This window comes from Hemicordylus capensis, chromosome 4 (assembly GCF_027244095.1).
Source record: "Hemicordylus capensis ecotype Gifberg chromosome 4, rHemCap1.1.pri, whole genome shotgun sequence".
Taxonomy (NCBI): domain Eukaryota; kingdom Metazoa; phylum Chordata; class Lepidosauria; order Squamata; family Cordylidae; genus Hemicordylus; species Hemicordylus capensis.
Window position 1 is genome coordinate 32107863 of NC_069660.1, and position 19100 is coordinate 32126962.

The 19100-nt window shown below is 43.9% G+C and overlaps 1 protein-coding gene across 10 annotated transcripts in view; it reads left to right on the forward strand.

Annotated features, from left to right (window-relative positions):
* SULF2 (sulfatase 2) overlaps nucleotides 1–19100 on the forward strand; it is a 450340-nt gene that overhangs the window by 195940 nt on the left and 235300 nt on the right. For 8 of the 10 annotated variants that reach the window (XM_053248097.1, XM_053248106.1, XM_053248096.1 and 5 more), the window contains one exon: nucleotides 2544–2626. The exons of the other annotated variants lie outside the window; for them this stretch is intronic. The gene's annotated coding sequence lies outside the window, so the exon portion shown is untranslated. The remainder of the gene's footprint in view (nucleotides 1–2543; nucleotides 2627–19100) is intronic. 10 annotated transcript variants of the gene reach the window in all.

The window sequence follows — 19100 nt, forward strand, 5'->3', positions numbered from 1 at the left end:
CTTCCCTTTCCTTTGTAGTTGAGTATAACTTTAAAAAATATGGCCCTGAGGGCTGTGCAACCTTCGGGGACATATTGTCAGGAGTCACAGTCTGTTACGGAAGGAAAGGAAAATGGTTTCCTAACACCCCTCCACTGGAGCTCAGTTTTTTGTTAGTATGGGTGCCAGCCACTGAGAAAGGTTTTTTTATTTTTTTGCAATGGGAGCCAAACTGAGAGAAACACAGAGCTTCCAAACTCACATTTCCCTCATAATGCCAATGCATGAACAAGAGAAAATCTAAGGAGGGTGCTTAGTCCTTCCCATGTACTGGTTCTCATCTTCCCAGCAAATGCTTTCCAAACAGGGCTCTGAAACTAGAAATGGATCCAGTGAGAAAAGATGTAGAAGACATTTGAAGTGGAGAATTAGTAGGTAAAGGAGGAATTCACATTTCCAATTCTTAAGGGTTACATTCCCCATTCTTTTGGCAAATATAGAGTTGGATCTACACATTTATGGAGGTAATATCTAGTTTGGCTTTTAATTGAGTAGTTAAGTTGCTACATCAAATGCCTGCAAGAGAGGCACGCTCACCTTACAAAGGATTGCTTTTCATTTTATAGATTTGGGCTTATATTGGTCACCAGAAAGCTATTATGACAAGTTGCTGAGCAAAGTTAAACAAGGACACTGCCAATGGAAAATGAATCCTTGCCAGCTTCTCTCTGAGTCACCTTATTGCTGTATTACTACTGGCACTCCAGTTCTTTTGTTAGCTACAGAACTTAAGAGAAAATGCTTATTATTTCTCCCATTAAAAAATGTAATTTCCCCCCTTAAGATTAAGACTGGCATCATCTCCTAGTTAAGTATAAAAGTTTATTACAGTATAAAACAGCACATCTCAAGCTGGGTGATACAGGAGGACTAGCAACGCTGGCTTCTACTTTTTTGTTGCAGAAGAGACCAAAGCTCAGTGGTAGAGACATGCTTTGCATAAGATTGCAGGTGAAATCCTTACACCTCTAATTTTAAGGTTTCAGGTCCAGACTAGACACGAAAGCAAAATACCTGTTTGTTTAAACTCCAGTCTGCCATAGACTTGGGATGAATGTGCCCCAAAACATTCTCCGAAGATTTTCAGGGGAGATATGAAGTGGGATAGTCTGAAAAATTTATGTTGAGTTTTAAAATATTATTCAAATATTCACTGAGTAATTCTCATGCTATCATTTTTAGAAATGGTGTTTTCTGAATAAGAAATAAGCCCCAGACAGAATTATTTTCATGTTCCTTAGAAAAAAAGAAAATAGAAAACAGTTCAAGGAAATAGTCCTGAACTAAACTGATCTTTAGCTTTTATAATTTATAAATATTTCTTTGTATATAGTCATCCCTCCCAATCCACAGAATGTTCGACTGAAATATTGTGACCAGTCTTGCCAACCGAGCCTGGAGTATCCTCAGTTGGCAAGGTATTTTAGTGATGGGGGGGGTTCAGGGGTTCAATCTGCTCATTCCTCTTGGTGACCCTTGTTGATTTAAAGTGCATTTGAATGTTTTTGAGGGATTCAAAAAAATTTTTTTTCAGAGGTTCAATCTGTGCATTCCTCTTGGTGACTCTTGGCAATATTAAGAGATTTTTGGTGATTTTTCCTCCCAGCATCTTTTCTTTATTTTTCAGGGTTTTTGCAGTCATGGTTCCCCTAACCCGCTGTTTCCCATAACTTTAATGCCTCACCAACCATGAATTTGCCAACCGCAGGCTTTTTTTTGCTAGAATGGAACCCTCGTGGTTGGCAAGGGATGACTATGCTACCAAAAGATTTCCTTCAAATAAGCGGAGAGATCTGGTTGCTCTAATAATATATCTCTGTCTCCATAGCACCAGAACAAAAACTTTTTTGTTTTGCTAACAAAACAAACCTTTTTTGTTTTGCTTTTTTGGGGGGGGTGTCTATTTTGTTTTGCTAAAAGCGGGCATTATAGGTGCTTCAGAGTTGCCAGAACCTAAGGGGTATACTCGTGTGTCAAATGGGCCGTAAGCCAGAATTTGGCTTTTTAAAAAGCCAAATCTGGCCACCTAGCTTGGAACAACGTGGGATCGCAGAACAACAAAGTCCTGAATCTAGGCCTCTAGACTTGGGAAGTGTAGACTTTTCTTCTCTGCTCTTCCAAAAATGTTACTTCGTTCATTAAATAGACTTTATCAGCCACTTATACAGCTTTTTTAAAAAGTCTCTTTCCCCCTCACCGAGTATGCTCTTTAAGTATTCTGGAGCTCTGAATTCTTTGTTAAAATGCCACAAGGAGCCGTCTATGGATAGATAAGCAAATTTGAACTATTCCTGTGTGAAAAAAATCAGAGGTGGGAATTTGGGGATTTGGAGAATAATTATCTGAAATATTCTAAGTGAAGCTCAAATAATTTCAGATTGGAGAATATCCTTTTACAAAACCAGTATAAAGTGATGGATGGCACTCTGATTTTTAAAGCTCAACTTTCTCCATACCCACCACTTAACTTTCTGTAGCTTCTCACTCTATCAATTTTCTCCTAGCCAAGATCACTTCTGGTATTGGAGCTAGTATGAGGAGAAAAGTGCCCAGGAAGAACAGACTGTGGGAGCTGTTGCCAGTCAGAGTAAGTCATACTTGGCTAGATGGATGCTATATGTCGAAAACAAAGCAATTGGACACCCTGGACATCTCTTTCCTTCCCCCATGTGTGTTTCATCTTCTTCTCTTTTCACTTTATGTTGCCGGTTTTGCATGTCTTTAGAACTAGTATATTGTCTGCTATATTCGTTATCACTTTTGCTATATTGTCTGCTATATTAGTTATCACTTTTGCTATATTTGCTATATTTTGCTATATTGCTATATTATTTCCCATCCATTATGCATGTGCATCTACATCCTTTAAAAAACAAACAACCTGCCTCACATGGTGAGCTCAGGGTTGACAGATTTTCAGCAAAATGACATCACAGCCCAAAATAACACTCACAATCAAAATAGCCTTTCACAGCATTTCATCTCCCTTCCACTTGTTGAATATCAACAGAGCATAGCATTTTTAAGATGAGTCATTTCATACAATATCCCATATGTCTGGCTTGCCCAGCTGACTTCAGTGGTCTGCTAGCATGGACAATGTGTAATGTCAGGGTGGCAAACCCATGCAGCATTTACTCGTTCTTTCCCTTTCAGAAACAGAATGTCTCTTTTCTTGTTAACAAAAAGAAAGAAACAAATCTGTGTGAGTTTATTGCTCTTCCATAAGTGCTCATGCAAATAGACCACTCATACCAGCTCTGATTTCCTCCTGATCATGGAAGGGAAGATTGCAATGAGTTTGTTGCTCTGATATTACACTGCTGAGTTATCTATGCGAGCCAGCCACCTTCTGGAGCATCATCTGAAACCACCCTAAAGGGTTTTGGTGGTTTGCTAGTTACTTGGCTTTAGGGTGTGTGTTTTTGTTCTCCAATCTTTGCATAGCTTGAACAGCATAGATGGTGCACTATATTCTGTGAGTTGAATAGTCAGACACTCCCAAGTCTGGTGTGTTGGACTTTTTTCTTTTAACCGAAGTTCTAAATTTACAGTGTCAGTCTCATCATTCCTATTAATGTTTTTCAACTAGGCAAATGTCCTTTTAAGCAAAAATGTTCTTTTTGATTCCATTGGGGGTGGGGGTATCCAATTTCATTTGCAGTTTATTATAATTTGCTTTCTTTGTTGACTCTTAATTTCATTTCATCATATCTTAGCACAACATCCGGCTGCTATTTCCCCAACATTTCTATCACCCCTCTTCTCTTCATCCATGGTGTGTCACTTTTGATTAAGCATTTGTATAGCCCTTTCCCCAGCTTCTAAAGGGTAAAAGTCAAAAATCAATAATGTGCTGGTCCTCCCTGAGTGCAGTAGCAGTCAGAGGTAAATGAATGATTAAACATGATGAATAACGGTGTAATGGAAGACGCAAAGTAGGGGAAAGTGCTCACTTTAGCCTAAACTCTGAGATTTATTGCTGAGTACTACAAATAATGGAATCATCAATCTTCCAAGGACTTAAAAAGGCATCCACAGCAGTAACTTTTAAAAAGCAGTGAAAGAAATCATACCACCTCATCCTTGATGGTTGTCACAACCATTTAGTACTGCCACAGCATCCAATTAATACGTAAATGGGAAGAGTGTTAACTTTGCCATGGAAAGAGGACGTTGATATGGTAGATATTGATGAATGAAGGTAGCTTCATGCAGCACAACAAAAGGCTGCATTAATGGCTCCCTAGCTAAATTCAAAGCTGTTCTGAATGTGCCTGTAACTTAATTAACAATAAGCAGAAGTCAGTTTGACTTCTGAAAAATGTCCTCAAAAAATGCCAAGAGCTAATCAAGTTAGCAGATCTATGTATACCTGTGCATTAGCTTTCACCACCCCGCCCGCCAAACAACTTTGTGCTTGATTGGGGCTGCTGTATAGATAACTAGTTATATACAGAATTGGTCTTTGTAAGAAGGGGAATAATCACAGATTGGGGTTTGCATTTAAAAAAAACTTGAAAAGGTTTGAGCATTTCTTTTCTTGGCCTTGGGGGGAATCACTGTGATAAAAGTTTGAAAACGTAAAATGCACATGCTTGAGACCTTTAGCCTAATGCCAAAAACAAGGCCTTGATTTATAGCTCATAAAATAATCTTATGACCTTGACTGGGAAATGCACGTGCTTAAAAGTAATTTCACACTGCAACTTCATATTTACTTATATTTCACTTCAGTTGGAGCATGCTTTTGGATGGGTACTTGGGATCACAACCTCAGATACTTCTACTATTTTGTTGTAGGGCTAAAAGGGCTACTTCACTAATGCAACCAAAAAATGAGAATATTTATGAATATTCATTACAGGCAAACCTCTACATCTGCAGTCCCGATACCCGAGGTTTCATGTATCTGTGGTCTGGTAATTGGCACCCAGCCTTGGAATTCATGATAAAAATCGGCACGCAAAGGGTTAAGATCTGTGTTTCGGGGTGGGTGCAAATGACCTCAGAGGTTATTTCTGCCTGCCATTTTGCAAATAGGAGCCATTTTGTGGCTTGGGGGGGCAGGTCCTGAAAATTGCAAAAAAAAAACCCAAAAAAACCCACCCTGCAAAAAAACCTGAATTTGGCATTTTGGGGAGCATTGCTGGAGTGATGGAGGCCTGTGGACTATGGTAGAGCACTTTAGTTAGCATCCCCCCCCCCTCACAAATTATCTTGGGGTTTTGTTCACTGTAATCAAGGGTGCCACCAGGCTTGCAGGCCCTGGCAAATCAGTGAGAAAGACCTAACACACTCTCATCCTCATACCAGCTTGCCGGACAGGGGGTTAGCCTTCTCGTGAGAGGGCCAGTCCACTGGAGAAAACAGAAACACTGTGACTCAGCTCTCAGTTTGATTGCACTCTCAGTAGGTAAACCCTTCAACTATAGGGGGCTGTTTGGGGGGCGCCTGGCACTACTGGTGTAGAGAACTCATACTCCACACCTTTCCCCTTGCATTCAACCCTTCCAGACTTTTAAGTAGTCTGGGATGATTTGGGTGTTTGAGTGGCAGACAAGAAGAGACCAGGGATGAATCCACAGTGTTGGGCTGGGCCCAATGCTGTGGCAAATAGAAGCTAGCCACCGTGGGACACTCTGGGACGGGACACCTGTGGATTAGAATGGTTCCTGGCTAGCCAGATGGTGGTGAGCAGCAAAACTGAGCATGGAGATGTGTCGTGGAGAGACCAGATTCTTTTAAGAGGCACGTATATTCTCAGTTCCCGGCAGTTGCCGGGACCAGGAGGGATGTCACCAAGGGACCCTTCCTGGGGCTTTGGTGTAACTGTCAACCAGGCCGGGCAATAAAAGCCCACCAGCCCACATGTGTGTGTGTCTCTGGCCATGCACTCTTATGAGAGAATGGTCCGCTCCAGAGCAGGATCCATCTTCATTGCACAAGAAGAATCTATTGTGTGATTTAATCCTGCTCTAGATGGATGGCTCTTCTCCTGAGGTTTGGCCAAGACCAAGCATGCTTGCACTCAGCGGGAGGGGCTGGGCTTTTGTACCAACTTGTACAAAAAAAAAATAGAATATTTCCAAAAATCAAAGGGGCAAATCCTAGGTAATCTCAACCTATTTCTAGCAGTCTCATCCTATACATCTATACATAAGCACTCGTACATGGGACAGAGATGGAAGTCTAAGGGGAGTTAAAAATAGAAGTCCATGGAGAAATGGGGTGGAGGGTGCCATGCATTTACTGACATATCTGCTGGAGAATAGACTGGTTTGGGTGTGTCACAAATGGCCATTGCTGGTAACAAACTCATTCTGCGAACATATGAGGAAAAAGTAGAGGGATTGCTCGTGCAGTCTATCTTTAATCAATGCAAGTGGGAAGAGAGAGGCCCAATCCTCTCTTCCTAGAGGAGGGGAGGGGGCCATAAGATTCTTCCTCCCCAAATGCAGAAGACAGTGGTGCAGTCAGTATGAGGAAAAGGTTAAAATGTCTTTGCCCTGCCAAGGGTGGGTGAACACTGCTGAAAAGGCATGATCATCCTGAGTATGCCCCCTTTAACATCGTGGCCAATAGTTGCAGGTTCACTAGCATGCTGATGCCTTGCCCACAGTTTGGTGATGTGAGTGGAAAGGAGCTTGCTGGGATGTGGGCTGGGCAGACTAGGGAGGAGTTCCTCTGTCCAGAAGCTGGAGGTTGCCAAACCGCAGTTTGTCAATTGTCTGCGGCATGATTCTCGGTTTCTCAGATTAACCACAGCTTCATCTGCCTGAGTTTCCCACTATGTCAAAACGGGGCCTTAGAGTTAGTTTGCCTTCCAGAGGACCTTGTAGTGGAACTTGCAGGGACGTCAAAAGGCCTTTGCAAAGTGGCATTGGGTGCTACCACCACTTTGGGGAGGAAGAGGGAAAACTCCTCAGTTTTCAAGAGAATCTCTGGCTTAGAGATTTTTTATCCTATTTTATTGTAGCTTTTATTATAAAGTGCCTCAAGCAGCAGTGTGCAGTGCTAGAGAGATGGGAAGAAATGTTTTAAATACACAAAGTAAATAAAAGGAGAAAAAAAACCTTCCTGGTTTTCATTTTAAAACTGAGGCTGCAGAAGATGCTCCGTGCTGCACTCCAGGAAGATAAAGGTAGTTTGAGCCATCTCCTGCCTGTACTGGGGGAGGGTGGTGTGAAAGCCCAAAGAAGCAGAATCGGGGTGTGTGTGTTTTTGGCCTGATTTGACCACAGAAGCTTCAATTCAGATCCAAGCCAGTGGTCTGCCATCGAAACTTTAGTGGTTAAATTGGACCAGCTCTCTTCTAGGGGCCCACTCTGCCTTGACACTGCCCTCCATTTCCTGGAGGTACTTTCCAGCATGGGCAAGAGAGAGAGAGACCCAAGGTGATAGTTTGTAGTAATTTGCTGCTATGAGGGGAAACTGGTGCTTTGGGAGGAACTTAGACATGGAATTAGCAAGTCTTGACCCCACCCCACTGCCAGCCACCAACCCAGATCAAGGTCCATATGGCTAAGTATTAAAGAAAAATAGGCCGGTCTGGTCTACTTCTAGGTTAAGCCCATCTTTTGATGGCTGTTTTAATGGTTTTTAATTGTTTTAACTGTTTAATGGTTGTTTTAATCTGTAAATCACTGTGACAAAATGGGGGTGACACTATGCTGTCTTGGGATCTACCCTCAGTAGGGAGATTGCTCTGGTCCCAAATCTAGGAGCACACCGCTCCTTCAAGATAGGCTGCCACCAGTTGAAGACTGATCTAAAGCCACTGACCAGGCTTAGACACGGCTTCAACAACCTAGAACTGTCTGGCTTGGGACTTACAGGCACTGTAAGTCCACACAACCCAGCTCTAGACAACAAGATTTTATTTTGAAAACAACTCAACATTAATGAATGACCTTACGAGGCGCCTTGAAACAAAGGCTTTTACTGACCTTTTGCAAAGAGAAGTCTCTGCTACAGAAAGATCCAGTGAGGGTCAAGTTTCTCCACTTCTACACAGGAAGAGGCCAAAGATTGCCTTCAGTATTTCCTCTGTACTAGAGAGAAACTTGCATTTTGACCCAGGAGGACTTCAACCTAATGAGGCCCCCCCCCCAATGCAATCAGCGTCTGTCTTAGATTCAGGAAAATACAGTACCCTCAGTTCAGGCCTAAAATCACCTAGAGAAAATTTTTTATTAGGCCGTATAAAAATGCGGTAAATAAAAATAAATGAATAAATCTTCTAATTTAGAGGTTTCACATCACATGTAGTTGGGCCCTTAGTTGCACTAATGCAGCCCGAGCTGTGGGTACCGTATTTTCCTGAATCTAAGACAACTCTGAATTTAAGATGATCCCTCTAAATTTATTTATTTATTTATTTATTTATTTATTCGATTTTTATACCGCCCTTCCAAGCTGGCTCAGGGTGGTTTACAATTAAAAAACAGAAATCATTAAAAACAATTAAAATAGAAATACAAATATAAACATCAAATTTAAAAACATCTTAAAAAACAATTAAACTATCAAAACAATTAAAACCCTGAAAACCAGGTTAAGATTAAAACAGTTAAAACTAAATTAAAAACCTTGAAAGGCCAGGCCAAACAGATAGGTTTTAAGGGCTCTCTTGAAGGACAGCAAAGAATTAAGATTACGAATTTCTGCTGGGAGTGCATTCCACAGTCCAGGAATAATAAAATAATAAAATAAAATAGTTATACCTGTATTTATATAAAAGAAAGAGGACCTGAATTTAAGATGATCCTCTCTCAAAAAAGAAAATCTTATACTGCACACAAAAAGTATTTTTACTACATATAGTAACTGTAATCAATATACAATAAAGATATAAATCTGCACATAAAGAAATGCCCTCTCTGCATGATTGCCAGTGCTTTCAGAAGTAGAGGTGTGTAGTGACCTTTTTTTGGTGCGGTTCAGTCTGAATTTGAACCATTCAGACCGAACTGGTATGTGTTTACCCAGTTTAAACGATTGGCTGGGCCAGTTTGGTCGAATCGATTGGCTGGGCCAGTTCAGCTGGGTTGGTTTGACGAACCAGTTCAAAGCAGTTCACAATTGAACCATTTGAACTGGCCCGGTTCAGAGCGCTCTGGTTCACAATCAAACTGGTTCTGCACATCCCTATTCAGAAGCACCAGCACTTCTCATGCTACCTCTCACTCTTTTCCTGTGTGAATTGGGAGTGTATGTTCACTGATGCTGAGAAGGAGAGGAAAAGTGTGTTTTCCCCAAGCTCTGTAGCTGCTTACTCAGAAGTAAATCCCACTGGGAACTTCTTTTCAATATCTGTGAGTGTAACTCTTAAAGATACGTTAAAATTTTTTCTTTGTAGAAATCAATAGATTTGATTTAATAGCTTTTAGTTTTAGTCTGACCCTTCAAATCCAAGTCCTTCCATGCTTGCACCAGGTCCTGGGAAGCACTCTGAATTAAGATCACCTCCCATCTGGTCATCTCTGTGAACACAACCATTCATCATGGCCTTATCTTTGTCGTGATCTCAATGTACATTTATCCAGTTAATAGGAGGGTTGTTAGGAGTCACCCATTATGACCAAACATTCTCTTTTGCAGCTCTCTGAACACTTTTTTCCATCTCAATATCAGCCTTTTGGGGCTTGTTCTTTTCACCCACAGTGATTATGTGGACAAGTTTGTTTCTCTTAAGTTTTCTGCTTTATTGGACTCGATCCCCTCTTTCATATATTATGCAACATCCCATATATACTGCAGTATACCCCAATACACTCTCCTTCCCTGTCCTGTATGTACAGTCTTTCCTATGACTCTTTGGTTAATTCCTGTCCTGTATTGCCCCACTTTAATGACCTGGAACATTTTCACCATCATCCCTAAGGGTTGAGTCCTTCTGAATGAAATGCTCCCAACACCCATCCTTTCAGACTAAGTCAGTTTAAACTAGGAGTGGCAAACCTGGTCCTTCAGCTGTTGTCAAACTACAACTCCCGTGGCTGGTGATAATGGGAGTTGAAGTTCGACAACAGCTGAACAGCCTACCCCCCCCCCCCAGTTTAAAAGCTGCTTTGCAACATTTTTGATGTAAAGATCAGCAGTCTGATTTCATCGTGGCTCAAAAGGAGTCAATTTTCTCTTTTGTACAGACTCAGTGGCTGACATCCAAACTAAATTACTAATACTGCTCAGGAATTACTTTAAAGGACTACTTACTTTCAGTAGGACTTCTGTTGAGTAATTTAGTCAGGATGACATCCAGTGTGTCCTAAAATGTTCCTAAGTGCTTAAAAAATCTCATTAATGCATTGAGGCCTTGCAGATCTGCCTGTCTAGCTGGCCTTGTTTATGGAGCAGGTAGAATTTCTAAAATGTCAACAATGTGATATCTTGTCCCCAAAGCCTTGATTTGATTATAGCTGTGCTGCTGTCCCAGAAATTATTTTATATATATATATATCTCCCATTTTCCTTTAAACACACACGCACAAAGTGGCTTACAAAAATTATAAAGAAATAAATTACAATTACAATAAGGCATACAGAAAAAGACAACCGAAGCAATAAAATCAGAATCAGAATTCCTTTGTTAAGGTCCAAGACCAAACAGCACATACAACAAAAACAGTTCCAGCAGTACCAACTTGAAATATTCTAATAATATTGCTATAATCTACCAACCCAGCACAACAATAATCTATGCCTTACATACTAATAGGAAATTAATGATTTGCTTTCTGATAATACAGGCCACGGCACAAAATTCGGTCATACGATAGGTAATCTCGGCATCGACATCGGAGGGAAGAAGATTCACATAAAAATCATCCAGTCTGCCTGGATACTGTAACAGAATTGGATCTATAAAAGAGATGCATACATTTTTATGAAACAGACAATAAAATAACATGCTTGACTGATTCAATCATGTATCAGTGACAGGGGCAAAGTCACTGAGAATGCGGTGTACGGCGAATTCTTCTCTCCAAAAGGGCCAAGGGTAGCATGCTTAGTCAGGTCAAAGTAAAGGCACAATGAAGCGTAGGAGAAGGTAAGGTTATAAAGATAATTAGCTGGAGAGAGGATCTGTCTGAGGTTCTTCATAAAGAAGTGCAGATACTTGGTGGGAACCAAATTTTAGGGTTTGTGTATGAAACAATTTTTGTGATTCAGTTCAAATGTGAATCTGCTGCCCTCAAATAGGGTATATTCAATTTGAAATTCAAATTGACTCGAGTTCAATTTTAATGGGCTAGGAGGCAGCAAGGTGGATTGAGTGGCAGGGCACCATGGGTGCTGCCTACGATCCAAACTGTAAAGCGATCGGGCAAATGGTTGATTTTTAAAGGAATTTTTTAGTTAATTGAATATAACCTGTTCGAGGGCAGCAAATTAAGTGATTTTGTATTTTTCTGACATAGGGAATAATGGGGATTCAAACGTCTCCATTATTTCTTGTGGGTAGTGCCTAGGTGCTTGAAAGCAGGAGGGTTTCAGCACAGCAGTCCACCTCACTCCTTCAGCAACAGACAACAATCGTTCTTCCCTCTTCTCTCTCCACAAGGCAGAAGGAAATGGCTGCCTCAGGGACTCCCATTAAGTACATTTGAAAGTCCCTCCATCTGCCTCCAACACTCCCCACAGCCAATGCTGGCACAGTTACCCCTGGCAACACAGGATTTGCAGGATATCAAGCCAACCGAGAAGCAAGGGGAATCACCAGCCAGTTGTTACACACTGCAAGGAACCAACCAAAGTACCAGAGAAGCTCAGAGGGACATGATGAAATGTCAGTGACTAAGGGAAACTCAAATCAATTTGAGTTGAATCTGGTGAGTTTCTATTTGTGTTCTATTTTGGCCAGGGATGCCAGGGCAGATTCATTTTGAGGTTGAATCACTCGAATCTACCAGATTCAAGTCCCTTTGGCTCCAAGGAGGATAATGGCATTCATAAGGATCCTTGTGTCTGTCCATGTCTCAGATTCGATCTCTGCCCAAGCCTGATGTACAGTCCCTTTCAGGATGTGGGTCTCGATCCCAAGGAGGATAGTACAGTTGTCTCGGCATCCTGAAGTCTTAGTCTTTGCCTCTTAGTCCTGAGTGTTCTCTCAGGTCCAGTTCTGATGGGTCTGGGGAGTGAGGCCATGTGGAACAATACTCTGGAGAACCCTCTGGGTCCAATGTTGTGACCGGTATCAAGATGTGTGATCTCAGGACTGGTCTGCTCACCTTTGGTGCCCACAGAGGATGCTGTATTGGTGCCTGGGGTGCTTCTCTGGGCTTTGGTGTGGAGACCGTCCAGCCACAGAATCTGAATCCGAGAATAATGGTTTCTTCTTCTTCGGCGTGAGAGGAGCCGAGTCCTCGTCAAACTGCTGTTTCTGCTTCAGGATGCGAGGAAGGTGCTGTCCCGCAGGCAATGGGGTATGCAGCCCCTTCTTCTCCTTTTTCTTCCCCAAAGGGGCCGGTTCAGGCACTGATTGTGATGAGTGAGGTGTCGCCAAGTCTGAGACCACTCCTAGGGATCCTGAAGGATCTCCGCAGTCAAGGGTAATATAGTAGGACCTTTTGAAGTCACCAATTGTTGGGAAGAACAGAGGGCCTGCTCCCAAAGAGCTGAGCCAAGGCAAGTTGTCCTGTTCTTTTGGGCTTGTTCAGTGAATTTCTGACAATGGGAGCAGATCTTGACAACGTGTGTCTCTCATAAGCAGAGGAGGCACTTACTGTGCATGTCCGAGGATGGTAACTTAGACGCGCTTTTAAAAACAATTTTATGACAAGAGAGAAAAATAGAGTCAAACCTTCCTCAGCCAGGGAAAGGGAGGAAACAAACGACTGGATTGATACCAGGCTAGATATTAAGATTGGCAGTTGGAAGATCGGTACCACTGAGTGCCGATCTTCCTCAGTTCCAAGAGGAAGAGGATGACAGTCAGGTTATTCCAGGTTTGCTGCAGCCACCAGTCCTATGCAAGTCCAAGAACATATGGCTCCAGATCGTGATCTCATTCACTGGAATACACAGGGAGTCCATGTAGGCAGCATCATCAAGAAGTGCCCCAGGGCCCACGTGGGAGACAAGCTTTAAGCCCACCAAGGTGCTTATTCTTCCCAAAAAAACACAGCCCCCAGTCACAGATCCCAAGATGCCAGTTCCGCCTCTGGATCCAACAAGGCCAGGTCCATCGAAACCACTGGAAAAACCTCCTGAACCAGCAACACCGGAGTACCCAGACCCCATGGACAGTCAATATTCTGACTCAAATGAGGATGACTCTGAGTCAGAGGAGCACCACTCTGCCCACTCAGAGCTGACTTCCACAGGCTCCTTGCCTTTAGAACTCTTATCAGACCCGAAGCCTATCTCTCCACCTGAGGACCTAAAGCTGTATTCAGATTACAGGAAGACCTTTTTACTTACAGATCTGGCATCTGTGGTTTCACGTATCCATGGTCGGGTAATTGACCTACATGGGAGGAAATGGGGGGAAAGGGTTAAATCTACATGTCAATTGATTTGGGGTGGCAGGAAATGACCTCAAGAGCATTTTGTGGCTCATTTTAAAAGAATTTTTTAAAAGTGATTTTTCACCAAAAAATGACAGAAGAGCACACACACACACACCGCGTTTCTATGGCCATTTTCACCGTTGTTTCCTCTTTTTTGTGACCTCCGGGAACGTAAACCTCCTGATCTCATAGACATTATGATTCAGTAATTGCGGTTTCATTATCCGTGGTAATTGCGGACAACAGAACCACCACAAATACTGAAGTCCTCCTGTATATAGCTAGAATGGCTTCTGCTTTAGGGGTGCAGCTGGGCCAGCAACAGAAGTCTGACCTAGATCCTCTCCGAGATCCTCATAGATACAGATGCCTGAGTCCCTGCCTCCTTACCCATGAATTCCGCTCTCATGAAAATTGTACAGAATTATTGGAAGAAACCATCTTCTCTGCCTCAACCGACTAAACGGTTGGAGAATTTTTATAGGGTGCAGGCTGATGTTGATTCATCTACCTTTCTTCACAAACATCCTACACTGAATTTAGTAGTTGTGGGGGCCTCTCTGGTGAGGTCTAAGAACAAGACCATATCCAATCCTGCTGATAAGGTAGGCAGAAAGCTTTACATGTTTGGCCAACGGCTGTACCCAGCAGCAGTCTTACATCTAAAGATTGCCAACTATCAGGCTTATAACACACACTGCAATCATTTCCTCTGGGATCAGATTTCACCTTTATTGGATCTCCTTCCACAAGACAAGAAGGATCCAGCCAAGGTCTTCCTTAAAGAGGCTTTGCAATTGGCCGCGCAGGAGCTTTATTCTGCCAGACATTCGACTAAACTGCTTCCATTATTGTATGTTTCCATTGTTTATACTTTCCATGCAGATACTGCTAGGTCCTTGGAACTGATTAATGTTTTGATTATAGTTGCTGTGAAGTTCTGTCTTGCTAAAGCTTGAATGGTGTGGCCTCATTTGGAGTATTGAGTACAGTTCTGGTCACTGTATCTTATGAAGGATATTGTAGAAGTGGGAAAGGTGCAGAAGAGGGTTCCCAGGGTGATCGGGGCCTGGAGCACCTTCCTTATGAGGCAAGGCTAAGCATCTGGGGCTTTTTAGTATGGAAAAGAGGCTACTATGGGGAGACAGGATTGAGGTATATAAAACTATGCATGAAGTAGAGCGAGTGGACAGAGAGAAAATTTTCTCCCTCTCTTACAGCACTGGAACCAGTGGTCATCCCATGAAACTGAAGGTCAGGAAATTTAGGACCAACAAAAGGAAGTACTTTTTCATATAGTGCATAATTAATCTATGGAATTCTCTGCCATGGGATGTGGTGATGGCCACTAGCTTGGATGGCTTTAAAGGGGCTTAGACAAATTCATGGAGGACAGGTCTATCAATGGCTACTATGATGGCTATAGGCCACCTCCAGCCTCAGAGACAAGATACTTCTGAATACCAGTTGCAGGGGAGCAACAGCATGAGAGAGGGCATGCTCTCACCTTTTGCTTGCGGGCTTCCCAGAGGCTTCTGGTTGGCTTACGGGTGGCTTATTGAGTGTGAGACAGGATGCTGGACTAGATAGGTCTTGGGCCTATCTTATGAATGTGTATCCAAGGTTACGGCTACTTCCATAGCTATTCACAGACATTGAGTATAGTGGCTGAGGTCTTCTGGACTGACTTTTTGAGACATGCTCAAGAGTGGAGGACCTCTTGAAGCTCATCTTCAACAGGCCACTTTTCCTGTCAGATTTTTCCTATAACTTGACAACTGGTTGATAGCAGCTGAACCATCAAGCAAAGCTTCAGCAGGAGTTGCAAAGATGATAATTCTCCAAGAGACCCTGGGACTCCAAGTCAAATTATGAAAAATACAACTACATCCCACGCAAATCCAGTTCCTTGAATTGATCCTTGACTTCATATGTGCCAGGATCTTCCTTACCAAATGCCAGGCTATATACACTAATCACCTTGACAGGAAGGGTGGTGAAGTATGAAGCTCACAGGGCCAGAACCATCCAGTGCCTCCTAAGCACTGGATGCTGCCACGTACGCATCTGCCACATACGTAGTACCACACACTCGCCTCCGTATGCACACACTCCAACAATGGTTCTTGGACAGCTTTCACCTCACACAGAACACACACCTACATCCCCCACTCAGGGATGCGCTTCTCTCAGTTGTTGGAAACTTCCACATCACTTGTCTATGGGAAGCCCCTTCCACATTCCGATTCCCAGCCTAGTCCTCAGTACTTCTGCCTCTGAATGAGGATGGAGAGTGCATATGCAGGGCTACCATGTGACAGGACACTGGCAAAGGCACGAAAGAACCAAACACATCAGTTATCTGGAGCTCCTGGCAATCTTCAAGGCACTAGGGTGTTTCCTGCGTACCATATCTGATACTTCTGATAATTCAAACACACAATACGACTACAAAAAGCGTATTTTAACAGGCAGGATGGTACTGGCTCCAGGAGCCTCCTGGAGCTATCCATGTTGCCATGGCACTGGTGCATCAGGCACGATGTCACACCACAGGTAGTCCATATTCAAGGCCATGCCAACCATCAAACAGACATCCTTAGCAGGTCCCCTATGATTAACCATGAGTGGGAGCTCGACCAGGTAGTCCTTCACACAGTTTTCTGGTGATGGGGGATGCTCACATTAGACGTATTTGTTACTGTGGAAAACACTGCATTACTGCGGGCATAGGACTGCATTCGTTGGGAGACACTTTCACCATCCCATGGATGCACTGCTGCTTATAGATCTTTTCTCCAATCCTGTTGCTACTGTGGGTCCTTCTAAAGATCTGAAAGGAGTGAATCCTGATCGCTCCATGGTGTCCTCGTCAACCATGGTTTTCACGTCTCTGGGAATTCCGACTACTGGCACCTGCCATGCCACAGCCATCTGCTGTAGCAAGAGAACAGATGCCTACGTTACCCAGATGCATGGCCCCTCCACCTGACAGTGTGGAGGATATTGAGACCTTCCCCATAGGACTCTGCAGAGTTCTCCAGGCTGCGCACAAGCCAGCCACAGTGAAGTCCTATAGTCATAAATGTGCACGTTTCTCAAAGTTTGCTGAAGAACAAGGGTTTTGTCGTAAACCTGCCATACTCAATAATCCATCTATAAGTTATGATGCAGTAGCAGGCAAAGAAATGTCTCTGGTTCTACACTTCATCCAGGAAGGCAAGAGGCTCCATCCAGTGTCGGATCCCAAGGGTTCAGAATCTGAGTTCCAAGGCATACACCACCACCATCACACAAAGAGGTATCTAGGCTGTTGACAAGTTTTCAACAGCAGCCCATCCAGAGTGAAGCTGCAGAATTTATAGCCTTTGCCAGCTAGAATCAATCAGCACTCCGCCTAGTTGGCCACCCTTTGTAAGCTGCATGCACACTGCAAGCGGCTGCTGCATCTCAATTCCCTGACCTGGTCACGCCACTTCTCGTGCCTGCGTGCCCTGGGAGATAACACTGGCGGCAAGAGTTCCTCCTGGGCTTCATCACTGCTCTGCTTGCTCCTCCTGCACCAAGACTTCCTCCTGGCCCATCCTGAGTGCCTCCTTTCTCTGATTACAGAGTGGGCCCTCAGGGTCCTCAGGTAAATTCACTTCCTCCCACTCCTCTTCCGAGTCCTTGAACAAAGGAATGACAGGTTTAATGCTTCTTCATTGTTGGCACAACATGTGTGTTAATACCTTTTAACTTTAAACCCTTTTCTTCTAAATGTATCTTCTTTATGGGTACACCTGGCAGCCATTGCATCTCATGCTCTGGGTATGAACCACACCTGATTCTGAAATGACACAATTAAGAAATTCCTAAAGGGTTTTCCCCGTCTATACCTGGTTGATGCCACCGACATGGGACCTCTCTTGCTAAAAGCACCTTTTGAGCCCATTGCCACAATAGATCATAGACTACTTAACTGGAAGGTTTGTTTTTTGGTGGCAATCACTTTGGCACGCAGAGTAGATGAACTATGGGCCTTGAGAATGGACGTCCCCTACCTTATCTTCCATAAGGATAAAGTGGTACTCTAGCCTGACGTCCAGTTCTTGTCTAAAGTATCATCCTCATTTCACCATTCACAACCCATCAATGTACTTGTGTTTCCCCCCAATCCGACGTCTAGAGTGGAACACTGGCAGCATCTTCTGGATGTGAGACGGGCCTTGGCCATCTATGTTCAATGCATGGAAGCCTGGAGACAAACTTCCTCTTTGTCTTCTATGAAGGGTCTTCAGGTCTCTGCACAATCCATCTCCTGGTGGATAATGTCCACTAATTAAACTATGTTGCAAGCTTGCAGAGAAGTAGCCGCCACCTACTATAAAGGCACACTCCACCAGGATTATGGCAACTTTGGTAGCCTTTTACAAGGTGATGCCATTAGGAGAGGAGAGCTGGTCTTGTGGTAGCAAGCATGGCTGGTCCCATTAGCTAAGCAGGGTCTGCCGTGGTTGTACTTGAATGGGAGACCACATGTGAGCACTGTAAGATATTGTCCTCAGGGGGTGGAGCCGCTCTGGGAAGAGCAGAAGGTTCCAAGTTTCCTCCCTGGCAGCATCTCCAAGATAGGGCTGAGAGATATTCCTGCCTGCAACCCTGGAGAAGCTGTTGCCAGTCTGTGTAGACAATACTGAGCTAGATAGATCAATGGTCTGACTCTATATATGGCAGCTTCCTATGTTCCTAAGTCATCTGCCATGCTGCCACTTGGGCGACACCATACTCCTTCATCCAGCATTACACTATAGACAGGGGCATAACTACAGTTAGGCAGGGGGAGGCCATTGTCTCGGGGGCCCCCACCTGGGGGGGGGCCCTCAGAGGCTCTCCCCCACCCAGCGCCTACCCGATCTTCCGCCGCCGCGGAGGCAGCCCTGGAAAGCTCACAGCAGGTTTTCGAAATCAAACAACAGGAGCGTGCACAAGAGAGACGCCCACGCCCAAGCCCAGGGAGAAGCGCGGAAGGCGGCTTCCTCTTTGGCGGGCGGGTGAGGGGGGCGGCGATGCGAGGTGAGAGCGCGGCTGGGTGGGTCCCCTTTGAAGCCCCGGGGCTGGTGGCAGCGTGCAGTTGTTGCTGCTGCATCTCTTGCCTGGTTTCTGTTCTGGCTAGTGGTCTGGGGAAAGGGATGCTGCCTGCGCTCGCTCAATCACTCAATCGCCCCCAACATTCAGACCTGAGACCTCTACAAGTTCAGTCCTATGCCTCTCTACTCACAGGCTGCAATCCTGTGGACACTTGCCTGGGAGTAAACCCCACTGAGCACGGTGGGACTTACTTCTAAGTGACTGCACATGCATAGGTTTGAATTGCAAATGTTGGATCTTCTACACAGGGGGAGATAATTGTGATTCAAACAGCAATTGGTATCAATACGCCATCACAAATCTGTTGTATTAGTTGGTTCTGCTTTCGTGTTATCTATACCTTGCAACTAGTTGGGATAGTTAGCAGAGACATCCGGCCAGAGGAAGGAGAGGTAAGCGGTGACAGCAGGGGGGGGG